The 18,672-nt window shown below is 40.3% G+C and overlaps 1 protein-coding gene across 5 annotated transcripts in view; it reads right to left on the bottom strand.

Annotated features, from left to right (window-relative positions):
- Positions 1-18,672, bottom strand: part of DENND2B (DENN domain containing 2B) — a 153,540-nt gene that overhangs the window by 101,762 nt on the left and 33,106 nt on the right. For 3 of the 5 annotated variants that reach the window (XM_048947408.1, XM_048947415.1, XM_048947410.1), the window contains exon 2: positions 14,703-14,790. The gene's annotated coding sequence lies outside the window, so the exon portion shown is untranslated. Of the gene's footprint in view, positions 1-14,023; positions 14,232-14,702; positions 14,791-15,274; positions 15,345-18,672 lie in introns of those variants that run through there. The other 2 variants (XM_048947409.1, XM_048947411.1) reach the window with 2 other exon arrangements.

Here is an 18,672-nt window from a genome sequence, read left to right as displayed (position 1 = left end):
CATTTCTTTTCTTTGGGGAGGGGCACATGCAGGAAAGATATTTGGGCATGGAAAATAGCTGCGGGCATGAACAATGGAGAAATAGCATCCATAAACTGAAATGAAGTCTTTCAATTTGTGGAAACAGCTGGAAGGAGGAATGAAACTTATGAATAACGTAGCTGAAAACAGACTCCATTGACAAAGAGTTCTTTTGGATACTAACTATGGCTACAATTCTGCATGACAGCGCTTCAGCCTACAAGTGAGAAGAATTATGCACAATAATATATTCAGTGTTTTCTATTTCGGTTTGCTAAAATTAGTCATCTCACCCTTTCTCTACATATAATTTTTAGAGAAGAGAGCTTTTTCTGCATTTCGTGTACTTAAGTGCTGTGCAGGTGCTAGAACAAGCACTCATTTTCAATGCTATGTAAGAGGTGCAAAGATGCTCCCCAATAGAAAAGAGAGAAAAATGGCCCTTTGAAGACATTGACTGGCTGATATACACAGCACAGAATCTGTGTGTTCACTGTTCAAAGTCAGTTTTGTAAAGCACCAAATGGACTTTGTTGTCGGGAACCTCACTAAGGGCAGATTAACAACCCAGAAGTAAAGCAGCTCTGCATCAAGGGAATGCATAGAGGCACATAACTGCCTTTAGGTGAAGCACAGCCATGTTCCTACTTGTTCCAGCCCTTCACTCCTGCTTTGATCTCCTCCTCACTCCTGTGCTTTGGTGTATAGCACATCTCCTGTCAAAACAAAACTGACTTCCAAACTTGGCTCATCCAGGCAACTCCCAAACACTATCTTTGTACATTTCTCAGAAACATGACAGAAGTCTTATCCTCCATGCCCTGCAAGAGTCCGTGTACTTCAGAGCTTAAGTATCACTGAAAGTCCTTACACAACCGCATGAATCATTTAGGTGCTTTTCAAAAGATGAATCACCCTCAGTACAGCTGATATAAAGTGCTTAATCTGCTTAATTAGTGAATTATCTGCTTTAACCAGACAATACATTCAATGTAGAAGTATTAAAATAGGCAATAAGCCTAGGATGTACATGCACCTTTGATGGAGGATCCACTCAGCTTCCCACTTCTCAATATTTGTCATTCGCTCCTACCTCACAGAAAGTTTTCAGGCATCAAGAAGGAAATGCACTTCTTACAAGGAACAACAGGGTTACTTCTAATGCATGTAATTTACTACATGCATCTTTTCTGAAAAATCACACAACTGAATGTCCGAAGAGATGGGAAACAAGGAGGCAAAATTCCACATGAGGAAACACCTAAGCAACTTCTTAAAATGTAATAGAAAAGTCTTCCAAAGCACTGTCAACAAGGTACTTTACCCATGCTAAGGACAGCACATTTATTTCAATCAAAACTTTTCTTCTTCTCATGGAAGAAATAAAAGCTATTTGCCAGCTAAATCTTTTCTTTCAAATCTACTCTGCTGCAGCCAAGCCCTATTACTCATTCAGCTGTTAGACAAGATCTCTTTAGTGTCAGTGGGTCAAACAGCAGATTTAACACAGTAATCTGTCTGAAAACTTCAGTGGTAAGGTCAATGGCAAACCAAGGTAAAGAGCTTTATGCAGTCCTAGTTTAGTAGGAAGCTTTATTTCACATAAAACAAAGAAGTTTATAAACTTTTACTTATTTTATCTACTACTATATACTGCAAACAACAACAACAAATCACAGGAGCTGGAGAAGAACTTGAACATTGAATGAAGAGATCCAAGGTTCTCTTCAAATTGACCGAGCAATTTGCGACTTTATCTTAGCCCATAAGTGGCATTTTAATGCACACCCTCATTCAGGGCCACATAGAGATGAATAGTTCCATGCAAAGATGAAGAAAGCAAGGAAGGTGAGCTGGGGTCTAGCTAAGGATACATTGTGAATGGATTAGAGAGGTGGCTGTAGAAACATCAGCATGTCTGCATCATGTAGATGTAAAAGATAGACTGGTAGCTCATCATGTTTACAGTCTGAAGGACATGACAGAGAATTTTACACTGATAGTCTAAACCAAGCTCCAATTTCCTGCACAGATATCTTCAAAAGTTCATCAGCACTTTGAGTCTCAGTTGCTTCATGTTGTACCTCTCATCAAAGTCCCGAGTAATCCATTAGAGCATGTGCAAAATGGGGAATTTTTAGGGCTGAGGAGATAAAAACTGAAGTTCTCTTTGAGCACTAAAAACAGGAAAAAAAAAAAAAAACAAAAACCTATGGCACTCGTTTCTCAGAAAGCAAACAGACTCCTAAGCACAAGTGTCAGAAGAAGACAACATATGGTTAAACATTTTGTTTGTAAAATAGGAGTCTAAGTCAAAAGTCAGTGTTTATGAACAGAACAGGATAAAATAGAAATATTTACGTTGGTACTTTAGGAAACTAGAAAACAAAATGTATGGACAGATAATTGTTTCATCTAATGATTTGGAAGTAAAAGAATTTTAAAATACCGCAACTAATTTATTTGACCAAGATTCCTAACCTCTGTTTTAAAAGAACATCCTTGAGAAGAGTTTCCAATTATGTTGATTTTCATGATTTATCCAAATTGCGTAGTGAAAAAACCAAACGCTTGCAACATCTTTTTCCTCATTGCTATCTGCACACATCTTTACCAGTGAAGGCTATTAAGCAAACTTGAACTGAAGTTGAAAAAAACCCACAAAATTTGTCACAGTCAGAAGTTGAAAGGGAAGGGTGTAAGTGATCCTTCTTCATAGGAAACAAGGGACTCAAAGGATCTGCCAGTGCAGTAAATGTAGCTTGTTCCATCATTTCAGAGAATCCCTAGTTCTTGCAGCAATGTTGTTTTCAGTCTAAATTATTGTTTGCTTCTTTTCTGATTCTTGTCACTCTCATTTTATTCAGGGTTTTTTACAGTGAGATATCATTTTGAGTTGGTTCTGAAGAATCAGTTCCTGATGGTTGTAGAGTCCCTAACTTCTGGAAACTCCAGACCTTGTCTCAGCTTTTAGTCCAAACTCTGTATGCTGTTATTTAAAGAATAAGTTCATTAATTCAAAGAATAAGTTTTAGATTTAAGATTGCGACCCACCAGAAGGAATGAAGACAGACAAAAATACCCTTAAAAACACAATTTATGTTTTCCCAGCCAGCTACAGTAGTTCCTCATCTTTAAATGTTTGTGAGAAAGAAAAAAAACAAAAAATTTCCCAGTTAACAGATGTAAAAATGACACCTCAAAATTTTTGTCTAAGCTTTTCTTTTCTGTTTGGTGTTTTGCACGCTGCTTTTGTCTCTGTCAATATTATAATACAATCTATCTGAGAATAAACAGTTGTAGGCAGAAGGAGAAACCACGGTATGGTAACTGACAGCAGGTTTTGGCTGCTTCTTCTTAAAGCATTTATTTTTCTCAGCTGCTATTTATCTGCTCAGGAGCTAGAAAGTTCAAATATCAGTCCAAGGCTCCCAATTTCCTAACACATGCTACCTAAGCATCTTCCATTTTGTTTGTTTCTTGAATAACTAAGACATTACCGTATTCCAGCTTTGCCATCTGAATAGAAGCAATAAAAACTGGTATTTACTACAGATTGTGTCTTCCATTTAAGCTTCTGATGAGATGATAACAAGCAACATACAGGGCTGTGAGGCTGCCTAGCGGAGTTCTACCTGTCTGACAGGTGAAAGAGCTGAGGCACAGCTGATCACCTCAGAACAAGACATGAACAGTGAGAAATGGAGGTAAAGCAGAAACACTACTGTGACTCCTCTGAGCATGAGCGAGTTCTCCTTCAACTAAATATAGAGCCATTTTTAATACATACGTTTCAGGAAACAGTTATTAACCTGCTTCTTTACGAAACCAAAATGTTTTTCTCATGGAATATACTCTACAGCCATCTGCAGCATTACAGACTTTACATTTGAATAATCTTAAAAGTGGAAGAATGAAAGCTTTTAATACACGTATCCTTGTCGATGTTGGAAATAGCACAAATCCAAGCTAGAGACTAATGCTGAAATACAGCCCAGGGGCTGCAGTTCCATTCATAAACTCTTCCACTCAAACACAGGTCTGGAATAAATTTTATCCTCATGTTCAACCAGAGAGCCACAATTTATTATAGTGCAGCACTTTTCAGTTTCAAAGTTATATCCCTAGTATTTTTCCCTGTCAAGACCAATGGAGACTAGCAGGCTTCTCAGCCATGATCATCCACAGTGAAAATACACAGCAGAATCCAACTGCACAGACACAAAGAAGCAAGTCCAGTTATGTACCGCAGGACTAAAATGAAAGGAAACCTACTGTGTGTACACAGTTCCAACCATTTAAGCTGGAAAGGCATCAGAGAAGTTCTTCTGCTAGCAACAGTATAAGTGGGCATTGGATCTCAACTGTACTTCAGCTCTGCTTGTAGCTCACCATGACTGTCTCTGCAGCACACAAGCTCTCTTACTCCTGTGTAGTATGACAGTAATGCTCCCTGACAACTCCAAAACCCAGAATAAATAACCAGCACTCTCTCCCCATCAAGTTTTGCAACTGAGATATGCCACAAAGATACCAGATCACTTACACAAGAGAAATTTTTAGACCCTCTGGGAGGACCACTCTGATGTCCAACTTCAAGGGAAATCAGCATCTAACTGCATTGGTCGGTATAATAGTTTCAACCTATAGATTCACTGCTTTTTGCAGTATTTGTCTCCATTTTTCTACACGGTGACTTCAAATATTTCTCTAGTAAAAACAAAACACCAAAAATTGCAAGAGATCTGACAATATTTTAACCAATATGTCTCTGCATTCAGTAAGATTGGAAGAAGTATATGATGCCAGGATGGGGGGGAGGAGGAAGGGAAGAAAGAGGCCAAAACCTCTAAGATCAACTAACTTGGTAATAGTTTCAACCCATGAAGTTCAACCTGTTCCATTAATGACTTAAAAGCATGCATTTTGTCCAGTGTAAAACCACCACGGCCACATCTCCTTAACATAGCGTTTTTATGTTCTACTGACTTGGTCATCCAATTATACATACAGTAAATCATAGAATGGCTCGGGTTGAAAAGGACCACAATGATCATCTGCTTTGTGCAGGTCGCCAACCAGCAGACCAGGCTGCCCAGAGCCACATCCAGCCTGGCCTTGAATGCCTCCAGGGATGGGGCATTCACAACCTCCTTGGGCAATCTGTCTAGGTTGGGCAAATCAATGTAGATCCCTTCAAGTTGCACAACTCTACCTAGTTGACACTGGACAACTGTTTTAAAGGATGGTTGACAATTCTGCCCTGCTTTATTTGTCGCTAAGGTAAATAAATAAATATATACAGAAATACATAAATAAATAAATAAATTTAATGCTTTTAACTTAACTAAAGATCATGGCAACTATAATGCCATCAGAAAGAGCTTTACCCTCTATTTCAGAGAGCAGTGTGCCAAAAGAACTTTTGTGCATTTTCAGCCACCTATTTCCTATTGCTTCTTCAAAAGCTTCTGTCAAGACAGCCAAAATTCATTTCTATGAAGCATCAGTTGAGCGAGATCAAACTACTCAATTATTTTTAAAGGCAAGCCGTTCCTTTTCTCATCTTGTCATAGCCACGCACATCAATTTCCCTCCAGATCATTTGTTTTCACCTATTTCCCAAAGCTGGAAATAGGGGCAATTTATTTCCCATCTACTAACAGCCTTCCGATACAGAACAGAACTGAATGCACTATACTGAACATTCACTTGGATATATCCACCTTCTTTTTTACCGAGAGAGAAAGAAAAAGAAGTCTGTATAGCCACTCAAATGGAGACTCTGTTTTCTTACACCTGACCTGCTGTTTTGCATACATCATAGATCTATTGTCTGGAGAATGTCCTCTATGAAGAAAAGCTGAGAATGTTGGGGCTGTCAAACCTAGGGAAGAGCAATCTCCACAGAGACCTCATAGCAGCCTTACAGTAATTAAAGGAGTCCTACAGGTAAGGGATTCTTTATTGGAGAGTGTAGCGATAGGACAAGGGGGAACAGCTTTGAATTTACAAAAGGATAGGTTTAAGTTAGACATAAGGAAGAAATTATTCATCGTGAGAGTGGTGAGGTACTGGATCAGGCTGCCAGAAGCTGTGAATGTTCCATTCCCAGAAATGTTCAAGGTCAGGTTGGATGGGGCTTCAGGCAACCTGATCTAGTGGGAGATGTCCCTGTCCATGGCAGGAAAGTTGGAATTGATTGGTGTTTAAAGTCCCTTCCAATCCAAATCATTCTCTGAGGCCCTTCTTATTATTTTATTTTTTATTGTTATTTTTATCAGATTATCTAATTTATTCAGTTAATATCTTCCTTTTCTCTTCCCTGCTGAAGGATATCCAACACTTATACTGGAAATCATTCTAGATTTCAAAATTGGTTATAAAAAGATTTTTTAAAGTCTACTATTCTTTTTACATGATTTGTCATATCACGTACTAATAGATGACCTACAGATAGCAGAGTTGCATACTGCTTCATCTTGTAGCATTCAGAGAGGAATTTGGAAGGGAGAGATAAAATCATAGGATAAATATAAATAAAACTCTCCTGCAGTCACCCTGACAAAACAAACAAAAACCAACCAGCAACAGAAAAAGTTTCAACCCTGGCCAATATACCTATGCAAACTCCTCTGCAAAAAGTCAGTTAAATTCAAAGGTGTCCTGTTGTCATCAGAAACCAAGGCTTCCACTCATTTTCCCCAAGGGCTCAGTCTGACCTTCAACATTTCCTTGGTTGCTAAAACAATGAATAAAACTTCTTAACAAATGATGAAAGGTATTTGTTCATCACTGGCTCAGTCACACACACAGCAAATTACAGAGGAATGCAACCAGTCCCAACTGGCTGGTTCATACACAAAGAACAGAACCAGTCAATAACAAAGATCAGGAACAATAATTTTCTTATCCATATGGTTTCCTGACTAGGGCCAGCAAGGGATTTGCTAGAGGATTTGCTGATAAAAGACAGCTCTATCATATTTGTCAGACCTAGGCTGCCACAGAAACATAACTGATATGGTAGACATTAATAAGCCACTGTCATTAGGGCAATCTGTCCAAGCTGATGAATTTGCCACTCCTGTTTTCTGGTGGCAGCAGTTAAACAGTCAAGCAGGCTCTTAGTTTCACCCAGCCACTGCAACAGTCCTGAACCACTTCATTTTGGGAACACCATGTGTCTGTTTCCAAAAATATACATATATATTTTACAGAATTCCCTGTTTGCAAGGATGTGATTGTTTTTCTTGCTTTTAAATCAGATTGTAAGCAAGTGTGGAAATCATAGAATTACACAATGACTACGGTCAAATAAGACCTCCAAGATCATCTAGTACTATCACCAATATTTCCCACTAAACCACATCCCTCAGTACAACATCTAAATGTTTCTTGAATGCCTCCAAGGACAGTGACTCCACCACCTCCCTGGGCAGCCCATTCCAATGCCTGACCACTCTCCAGGACAAGTATTTCCTAACATCCAATCTGAATCTTCCCTGGCACAATTTGAGGCCATTCCCTCTCATCCTACTTCTAGCTACACGGGAGAAGTGGCTGACCATCACTTCACCACAACCTCCTTTCAGGCTGTTGTAGAGAAAGATAAGTTCTCCCCTGAGCCTCTTCTTCTCCAGACTAAGCAATCCCAGTTCTTTCAGGTGCTCCTCATAAGACTTATGCTCAAGACCCCTCACAGCTTCATTGTCCTTCTCTGAGCATGCTCCAGGGCTTCAATGTCTTTCTTGCAGTGAGGGATCATAAAAATTTTCATCAGGTGAAGAACAACGAATCTATCCTTTTGTTCTGGATTTCAGGACATCACACAGCCTGGCCAGAGCAACAACACCTGAAATCTCCAGATAAATGACCACTTCATAATCCATCTGCCATACACAAGGTGCATGGATTTGCCAGAAAAATTATGGAAGCCTTCAGCATAACTCTACTGGCTTCATCTTCCTCTCCCTGAAGATCTGGCATACTTGTACAATAGATACATACACACACACTAACAGAGCTATCAGCTGCACAAGAACTGTGCGGGCTCTGCCAACAAGGTGCTGCAGATTGCAATCTCAGGATGCCCCCAGACGCTCTGTTCTTCCCAGATGCTCATAAATCCCCAGAAAAATGTGCTCTCCTTTTGTACTGCATAGCACTGATTTGTGTTTACATTTGTTTTCTACTGTCCACGCATGTCAGCCAATACTAAATAAAACACAGCAGGGACCCTGGCTCTTGATGCATCTGAGCAGAAAACTGGATAATACCTCCATAGCAGAGGAAAGCAAATTTTAATACAAATGCCAAATTTGACAGTGTATTACACTATTCACTGCATCTGGCACAGAAGAGATTATAACTTGCTGATGGGGTCCTGTAAGCAACCAGCTGGTAGAGCAATCCCCTCACAACACGCAGCTCCGAGTGTGTAGACTTAAAGCAATTCAAATCACATTAGGTTTCAGCATCTGTCTCCAAACAGTCTTTGCATGCAACAAATCTCTTTTTCAAGGGGAGTTCACTTGTAAGAGGAACCTGGACTCAACTGCTGGCTAGAAAGAAAAAAGGCCCCACTGTCAGTGTCACCCTTTCAAACACTTCCATGATCCCAAGGAACAAAGTGATCAGGAGAAAGGCAGAGTCAGTACACAGTGATAGGATCTGCAAGGACATCAGCTGCAAAGCCATTTCACCTCCATGCCCTGACAGCTCTGGCCTAGCTCACAGGAGAAGAGTTTCTGCCCAGGGCATCACCAGATCACTCCCACAGACACAAGTTCTCTACCCTGAAAAACACGCAGACTCCTCCCAGCCCACAGCAACTTGGGGAACAGTTCAACCTTTTCACCTTTTGCAATTCCCGTCTCACAGAGCATCACGAGCAGAGGCAGACAGAACAGTTCCAGGGCAGTGTCAGATCAGAGGCACATTGCTGTTGGAGAGGGAAGATCTGCACAGATCATCTCTAGCAGATCCAGGGACAGGAGTGACTCTCTTTCCCTGCCTAAGCCTCAGGTCAGGGAAAGAGCCTCCAGCAGGAGCTGTGCTTCCCATGCTGGGGAGCAGTGTCTTGCTTACAGGCAGTATTACAAGGACAGTGCTTTCCACAGGAAATTAAAGGGTTGGCCAGACAGCTGCTTGTGCATGTCCAGGGGGTGAAACCGCTCCTCTTGCAACCTACTGTAATGTGCTGTTACTAATAAAAGAGTTGCACTGAAAAAACAGTGTTTGCCCTTTGGATTTCGTATGTTCCCAAAAGCCAATCTGCTGCCCCAAGCAAGAGCATAGGAGGGTCAGTGCAATGGTGAAATCCAATCTGATGCACAACAGAATTTCTATTCCAGATAATCAGCTGATTAAACAAAGCATATTCAGCATCCAAAAATGTTTTTTCACTCTTCACTCTGAAGCCAACGAGACTTTTTTCAGAAGCAAGCACTAAAACAAGTCACCTGGAAATACTTCGAGGCAAGCTTCTGAGGGCCAAATTGTGATGATACATCCCCTTTGCAATGACAACATCCCAGGACACCCCAGGGAGCTCCTTAGGAAATGCTAGGTGAAGAGTACAGGAGACTGAGCTATGCAGCTTGTCACCTAACCCAGCACAAGTTTGGACATGTTGACAGCAGGGCCATTTGAAGATGTTTTTTTGCCTACAAATCTTTTGGATAAACATGATTGTGTTCTACATCAGATTTTCTGTGTAGCTTCAGTCAGTTTTCTTGGCTTGCCACTCTTGATAACTCATCCATAAAACAGCTCTCTCTGGAATACTCTATTCAAATTTATCAGCAGTTAGCTATTCTCCTTCTAAAATTAATAATAGATGGTCTACATGAGCCTGTGTGAGACCGAAACATGTGAACATGAATTGTGCAACTGCACAATGTTTCCATACTGCTGCAGCTTTCAAATTGCTTTTTGCACTCTACTAAGGAGGTATGAAAGAGCACTGTAGGGAGCACATTTTTTACTCTCAGAAATGTCCAACTGTCCCCAGCATGTCCCTACTGTGGTAAATGTTTAGTGATGTCTTTCAGCTTTCAGGCATGTTTCAAGGCAGGGAAGGGTGTTCTGGCCATACGCTAACAGGCTCAGCTGGACCAGGAGCTCAGGATAATTTGATGGCTTGTACCCTTTGGATGCCAGCTGAACAAGGGATGCCAAATTGAGCTCTTGCCATTGGCAGAAGTTTTCGCCTCTGATTCATCATCTTGTCAAACTGCAACAGGATGTGGGGAAAGACAAAAACAAAATGAAAAAAGCTCTTCAGGAGGGGAACTCTATCTCTGACTGAATGGAGAAATGGGACTCCTTTGAACAGCCCTTTTGTACGGCAGTTCGTCTCCCAGCAGGCAGAGAGGATTAATGCTATGAACACTGAACTCAGAATGAGAGCTGCCACTGGAGTACAGCCATCTGTGCAACACTCCACTAGCTGCTGTTGTTGTCACGTGAAACTGAGGAAAAACTGGGAAGCGCATTTGCAAATCCTGCAGCAGGAACAAAAAGAGCACCTGCCTCTCCCAGGTCTGCTGGCAGCTCGTACCACCAGGGGACTTTGCCTCCACCAGCAGAAGGTTAACTTTCAGCCTGAAAAAGAAAAAAAAGCGCCTCTCAGGCTTTTAAGAGAAAGAAGTTTAAATCCCAGACCGGAAGCCTTAATTATAAAGGATTTGTGTGAAAGTTGCCAGATCTCTCCCTGCTCTGTGATCAGGGCTGCGCCAAGGGTCTGCTTTGTGTCTCACTAGCAACTGTGTTAAGTTCAGCAGAGCAACTAGGTCAAAGATGCAAAGGCAGAACAGAGATCAGTGATTAGCCCTAATGAGCCCCTGGGCTGCAGAATGACAATGCATTCATTTCAAGGTTCTTGCTGCAACTGAAGGTATCACACTTGCATCCAGTGTGTGCTGCTCAGAATACATCATTTTGCATTTCACATTTTATGCCGTAGAAAGTCTTTTCATGTCACCATGACCTGAAGACAGCAGATGAGAGGAAACAGCGAGAACTGTCATTCTCACTGGGAGAACTGAAAGTAGCTTGCAGAAAATGAAGGAAAGATTAGAACATCCCAGGAGCAGCCCTTCTAAATATGCAGCCCTATTGCTCTCAATCAGCCAATTCTACTAAAATCTAAAATCTGCTGCAAGCATGAAGTTACAGAGAATACTGATCTTGCGTTCAAGAATGTACAGGCACATTTGTGCACAAATGTAACACCAGGCTTTCTGAAGTTCACCCAACCTTCAAAGAAAACAGCAGAAACAAAGACAATTACTTTGTTTTTCTTCGTGTCTTAGACTTCCCCTAGGACGAGAAAATGAAAATACACAAAGTCAGTCCAAGGCTTCCAGCTAGCTTTACCTCATTCAAAATCAGTTTGTTTCCAGCTGATAAAGACAACACAGCAATTCACCTGGAGCCCACTATGACTGATAACAGGCAAATGTCTGCTGTCAGACTATGGACAGGGGGAGCACGAGCAGTTGCACAAAGGATGATCTTATGCAAGATAAGAACGTTCAGTTCAAACTTTACAATATAAATATATCGCGATACAAAAATTACTAGATAGATTGATAATCAAGGAGAGGGGGGAAAAAACATTTCTACCACATCCTTCTACTCTCCAGCCAAATGCAAAAGTGACAAGACACAGCTGATCTTATCAAAAATTACACACCAACCCTGGGCCACTGACTATCCAATGACACAGTGGGCATGGAGCCACTGTCAGCAAAGCAGTGGATGCTTGGCACCAGCAAAGGAGTTCTATGTCAAGAGCACAGGATAAAACATCTCTCTCCAGGATAAAACTCTAATACATGCAAATTTCATCTGGAAACACTCAGAACATTAGGACATATGAAAATTATATTAAAGTGCTGTGAAAATGATGCCTTGTAAGAAACACCAAGTAACAGCTAAATACTGCAACACAGGCCATTATGAGAAAGACCACTCTGCCAGAAACACTGGGACAAAATTCACTGTGCTTCCCACTGCATCACTCAACAGAAAAGGCAGACTCCAAAAAAGCAGCTGCTGCCTTTGGGATGCCCAACTTGCAACACCAGGCAGAGATCTCTCAGGTGTTTCAAACTGTTCATTTGTAAGACATAAGCACTTGAAAGCTGTGGTTTAGATTTTGAAAATAGTGTTCAGCATCAGAAATTTCAGGTACTGATAATATTTTTTCCACAAACAAGCCTTAAATTTAAGTAATTCTCATACATCAGCTATTACATTTATATTCAAGAATGGCACAAGAATTTTTTGTTAAAGCACTCTCAACATTCAAACAGATGAAAAAAATCAGTAATTTTTCAATAGTTTAACCAGGGTATTAATTGATATTTACTAAGAGCAGTATTTATTTACAGCATCATGACGGTCAAATCTGGTGGGAAAAGAGGACCCAAAATGCTAAGCTATACCAACAAGCCATGATTTCACAGAAGACAGCTGCCAGTTCTATATCTGCACTGTAGAAAGATTGCCTTCTTCTCCCTCACATGTACTCTACTGAGAGATCACAGTAATAGCAGTGTTTTCCCATTAATGCCTTCCCAGAAATCCTCCTCTGAAGCACAGCTGATACCTAAAAAAGGGTGGCTCCTTAATAAATGAGCTCTTTGCACTCACACGCTCAGAAATAATGGTGAAGAGGAGAGGAGAGGTGGAATAGGTGTCCATTCATTGCACTTTCCCCCCTCTAGAAGGATGGCAGCAGAAAGCAGAAATAAGCATCATCGTTATCTCCAGCGCGCGTTAGCAGCCACACGGAAGCCAGTCAGCAGTGTCTGGCATTGTTTGGTGGAATACAAAAGACTCTCTGTTTGGAAAGTTCAGGAAAGAAAACGGAGAGTCTGTGGCTTGGTCCTACAGTCAAAGGCTGAAACAGAGGCAGAGAAGTTCTCAAGCAGAGGCTGATCTGAAGCCCTTTGAAGTTGATGGGAAAACTCCCATGGACTCCAGCACACTTTGAAACACATCTGAAGTGCACAGAAGGGTGCAAAGCGACAGAAAAGGAGAACCAAACATCTGCTAGAGGAGAGGGTTTTAAATAATGTAGGAGTGACCTAACCTCTTCACTGTTATTGGTATGGTGTATTTTTTGGGATGTTCAAGAACGTAGAACTTTATTGATTTGCTAAGTCTTTTCATTAGGACATAGCAGTGGCACATATATATTAATCATTATTTTTCACTTAAAACACTATGCATGCTGCTCTAATATTTACCAAGGACTACAGCATTTAACAAACATCTCTGAGGAAAGGGGGGAAAAAGCTTCTTTCAAGTGTTGCACTTTAATTAATGTTTTCTACTTTACTTTACCCCCAGCCACTCCCAAAAGGACTAGTTGAAAACCACAAAAAACACAATCCAGGACCAAAAACCTTATTAAGAACAATGCTGTCAGCATCATCTATTCAGAAGCAGCAGATTGAGACAGAGCCCAAACCAGAAGCAGCACATTCTCAAAACAAATGCTAGGGGATCCCAAGAGCGCAGAGATCCTAAATCCTCTTTTCAGTTAAGATACAATTAATTTTTTCATTAGAGTAGAACACAGCATCATCCAAGAAAAAAAAAGTATGCTGAATTCTGTAACACTTCCATAATTATTTTCTTGCATATAGCTGTAATTTGTTGCAATGGTTTTTTGGTGTTTTGTAGGTCCTGATAATGTTTTCTGGGAATCAATTTGTTAGAAGCTTTTTCTTGAACGCTTCTTGCAGCCTTTGCATAAGATTCAACAAAGAGCTAAAGCTTCTCTTTTTTTTCCCTCCCAAAAAAATGCAGGATGTTTCCTCTTTTCCTGGCTAATAGAATCCAACTGTTGCTGCATGACATCATTCCCCAGAGTTAGGGAATCCAAGCTAGCACAGACACTCGGCTGGGAGTAAACACCACAGAGGGGGAAACAAAAGCACTTTAAAACTGAAGGAAGTAACATTAAAAAAGCAGTTTTTGTTACCTGAAATTTGGAGCATTTCCCTTTCCACTCCATTCTCAGATTTGTATTTCCCAGACAAAACTCTGCCTTATTATGTGAAGCAATCAGCAAAACCGGTCGCTGAACGCCTAATACCTGCTGTGCTTCCCAGAACTCCTTCATATGACCTTTCGCAGCACTGATTCCAGCTAAAATGATTGCAAAGAACACAGACTGGCCAGGCCAGTTGTCATGGAGATCTCTCTCTCTCCTTTTTCATACACACGCGTGCGCACACAGATTTAAACAATTCTGGGAGACATCCACAAAACAGCATGCCTTTTCATCAGCTAAGTTTGTGAAGCATTCCACCCCTCCTCCAAGCCCTCCCTTGAGTCAGCCCAGGAAGCTGAGATTTGGTCATGAATCGATTGCTGAAAATCAGAGATGTCGCCTTTAAGAAGAAAATAATAATTTAGGGGGAAAGAAAAGAAAGAAAGAAAGAAATCACAACACAGAACTTGTTTTTGTCCTGGGAAGGAAAAGAGAGATTTTCTGCTTTTCAAAGCTTTGAACTAAAAGCAAATCTTGCATTCGAACCTGCAGGCTATTTGCCTTTACCCAACTTGCTATGAATTTGATATCTGAAAGCACTAAGACTTTGCTGAAGCACAATCACGCAGATTACATGAAATGCTGCTGGCATTGCCTGACTGCTTACCTTGCTCTCACCCAGTACCCAGCCAGTGATTTAATTAGCACAGGTATTCATTGCGGTCACTCAGGACTTCCTGCATCCTTTCATGTTTCTGTAATTAAGAACAAAATTCTGCTGGTCAGGAACACGCAACTATTTTTTAACAAAGCAAACAGAAAACAATCCCTCATCCAAACAAGATAAAACAGACACAGTGGAAATTTTCTCATACTGACTGTAAGTTCACATGCCTCTTAACTAAAACTCACTAACTTCAAGTTTAAGGAGAAACCCACTTCAATGACATTTGAGAATTAATTAATTTACCAAATTCATTGCCACCGTGGTTGCAAAAACAAAGCTAATTCCACACATAAACAAAGAGAGGCAACATTTTTACTTTGACAAAGGAATTCTAAAATAATCCCCAGCAACGTCATATAGAAAAGCCTGGTCTGATTAGCTGAAAGAGAAAAAGAAAGCTTTAGAAAGAAAAGAAGAAGAACATTAAGAAAATTCAGGAGAGCTATTTGGGCTCAGAAGAAAAGCACTGTGCCCGAAGTTTTTCCACTCTGACAAATAGTGGGGAGACTTACTCTTTAGAGGATTTAACTGGAATCAGTCATTCAAAGCTTTAAAGTTGCTTAAAAAGTACTCAAGGGACTGCATGACTGCTTTCTGCAATGAGTAGTATAAGCAACAGTCCCTCTAGTGGGCGTAAAAACGTAAAGCTGACTGCAGCACAAAACAGGAACTCAATATATTTATTCTCTCAACTACTTCTCTTTGCTGCTTTGTTATTTCTCATCTAAATTACATGTTTAGAATAAAACTAGCATTTGCAGCCATTTAAATGTTATTGATGGGGCTCAACAAAAGGAGACACATTCATACGTTACATACCAGCACACCTAGGTTTATGCACAGAGATCTAAAAAGTTCCAACGTATTTCTGTTCTGCTTGTGCTTTTATCCCAAGGTGGGATAAGAAAAACTCCATACAGCCTGAGATAGTCAAGATGTCTTAAAGGATCACCTGTCTCTACATATCATACTGTAAAGTATAAAGTAGACTGGAACATAGCATTGACTACACTTCTGAAAACCCTACATTTTATGAATGACAGAATGAATGGATTGCAGACTTAATCTACCTCTCTTTCTACCAGAAACACTACACAAAAGCTACATGAGGCATATTTTACCCTAAGAACTGCATGCAGACATATTCATAGGTAGATGAATACAAAAAAAGAGCTGCTTAAACTGTCAAGAATCCAGAAGATGCTGAAATTACATCACATTAAGTAGTTTTTCTAGTCATGAAAGCGGCATAGGCTAAGCTTGCAAGTTCATGCTAAGTTCCCTCATGAATACACCAGTGAAGCTCAGCAGAACCATAGGAATCAAATATGAAATATTATGACACACTTTTGGCTTAGAAAGTTTTCTTTGGTTTTTGATTGAGTTAAACTCACCGCATACTGAAAGTGGGCAAAGATTCAGCAGTATAACTGGGAAAAAGGGGAGGCAGGTAACTCCTCCCAAGACATGAATGTTTTACTTCACATTAATACAAAGGCGTTGCTCAAAGACATGAAAGCAATTTAAAAAACAAAAACGACCTATGTATTGACCAATGAGCAGGTGAAATGATTGAGTCTTGTCCATCGATCTCAGAATTTCTATAAAGCCCACTGATGATAACCCCATGAGTGTCCACCAATGATGTACATCATGTCCTATTCCAGAATTTCACAAGGCTCTGTAGCACTTCATTGTGAGACCACTCTGCATATATGGCAAATATCTAAGGGAAGTATGTGCAATAGCATTTATAAACAATTGAAAATGCTTGTAGCATTACATATCCACTCAGTTACAGTCAATGGTTTCATACTAAATAAAGTAGTCAAAATATAAAATATATTATGCATGTACAATTATGCAAGTACAAAGCACAGCAATAAAACTATGGTCTAAGCTTTGGTCTTAGGAAGATAACTTCCTCCAAAGACCCCAAACAAGCAACTGTCTGTTCTGCATCTCATGAATACACTTGCCAAGAAGAGGTTTTTGTTCAGGTTGGCCTAGGTGAAACAGCAACCATTTTTAACCTTTCCCTCTTTTTGGCTGGACTTCCCACAAACGCATCAATATCCCAAAACAAAATCTGGGGTCATGGAGGACATAATGAACAGCTTATACTAGGTTAGTTACAAAATAAAGAAATCAACGTCATGGCTACACTGTAATTGGAAAGTGTTAGAATATGCATCCCTCTCCCTTGCAGCAGACAAACAATCCATTACTCACATATGACTGATGTTTAGTTTCTCATTTCCAATACACTTCCCATTTCTTACTGGTTGAACATGCTCCTTGTATTCTCCGTGGTCACAAGCACAAGATGCGGGAGCCACATGACATCAGCAGGAGCAGACATACACTACAGAGGACGAGTGTACAGCCAGAGTCCTCAGTAGGGCACAACTGAGGTCTGTGCCCTTAGGATTGAGAATGGAAATATGAGCGGCTTGCTGCAAGCTGCATGGCCTGAGTTTATCAAATGCTTCTCAAACCAAGCAGTCATCATTAGCAACAGGAGAGACAATAAACATCAGCTTTGTTCCTAAACGACTCATGAAGTTTTATCGCTGTCAGTAGGTAAAGTCACAAATTCAAGGTTTAAAAAGACAAAAAAAATTAAGCTGCCTACAAAAACTGCTCAGATCTCTGACAAGTGTAAACAGAGATCCATCGCTGAATATTTTTCTTTTCTTTTTTTTAAATAGAACTAAACTCCATATAAAATTACTTGTGTACAATGATTTACGATTATCCCCCCTTCTCACCATAACTTCCTACCTTCCAGAAGGATGAATCTCTCAGCTCTACACCATCTTTCCAGTGACCTCCACTAATAACAAAAAATGGATCAAATTGAACTTAAATAATCACAAGACACAACAGCAAAAAGCAAAGAACAAGTACACTGACCCAGTATGTTTTCAACTCAATGCCATGGAAAGGCAAGTGCTTGCAGCTCCTGCTGACCTCACAGGGAGAGGCAGGGAACCAGGTGGCTCTTCCTCATCACTTGGCAGTGACTTACAAAGGTAAGGAAATAAGGGAAAAGGCCCCAACTGTCTAATAATACAAATATGAATGCACAAGATAAACTGTGCCCTTTACTCTCTATTTAAAGCACAGCACTCAATACGTTCTCTTAAGACATTCAGGCATTCTCAGGTAGGACAAGAGTACAACACTCAGTGCAGCAAGTCATACTTAGTGGGACTTGTCCAAAGAGTAGGTTCTAGAAATTAGGTCTGCAACTAGCCTTTACCTTTCAACACAACGACATAACAGCACAGCAACAAAGCAAGTTGAAACACCTTTTGTAGGCAGCAAAGCTGTAACACCTTAGAGTCCCTACTGGGGGTCTCCATAGCGAATAAAGCTTCCCCTGACTTCACTGACACATTACTATCAATTTGGCCTCACTAAATCATGCTTTGATGCAACTAGTCCTATTAGTACTCTATAGTACTTATTACCATAGTAATAATACAATGCCCCTGCAAGCAATAACACAACAGATTTGACCCAACACACAAGACCCTTTGGTTTTGTGGGACTGCATGTGTCTAAGATCAGTGAGCTATGGACTTGGTTTTCTTCCCCATTTCAGTGTCAGAACCATTACTCACAGTGTTTCCACAACTCTCTCTCCAAGCAGAATTAAAAATTTCCATGACTTCTTTAACAGCCCTTGTTTGAAGCACTGTACTGATTTCACTGATCCAGGAGAAAAAAACATACATATATATATATATATATATATGTATATATATATATATAGACATACACACACACCATATGTAACTAGGAAATGACTAATCATAGTTGAGCACACTTTGCGATGTTGCCAAACCCTTTATGGCTCCATATCCCAATTCAGTTTGATCTCTTTCTGCATATGAAAGCCTGC

Source organism: Lagopus muta, chromosome 6 (assembly GCF_023343835.1).
Source record: "Lagopus muta isolate bLagMut1 chromosome 6, bLagMut1 primary, whole genome shotgun sequence".
NCBI lineage: Eukaryota > Metazoa > Chordata > Aves > Galliformes > Phasianidae > Lagopus > Lagopus muta.
This window is presented reverse-complemented; position numbering and strand designations above follow the sequence as displayed.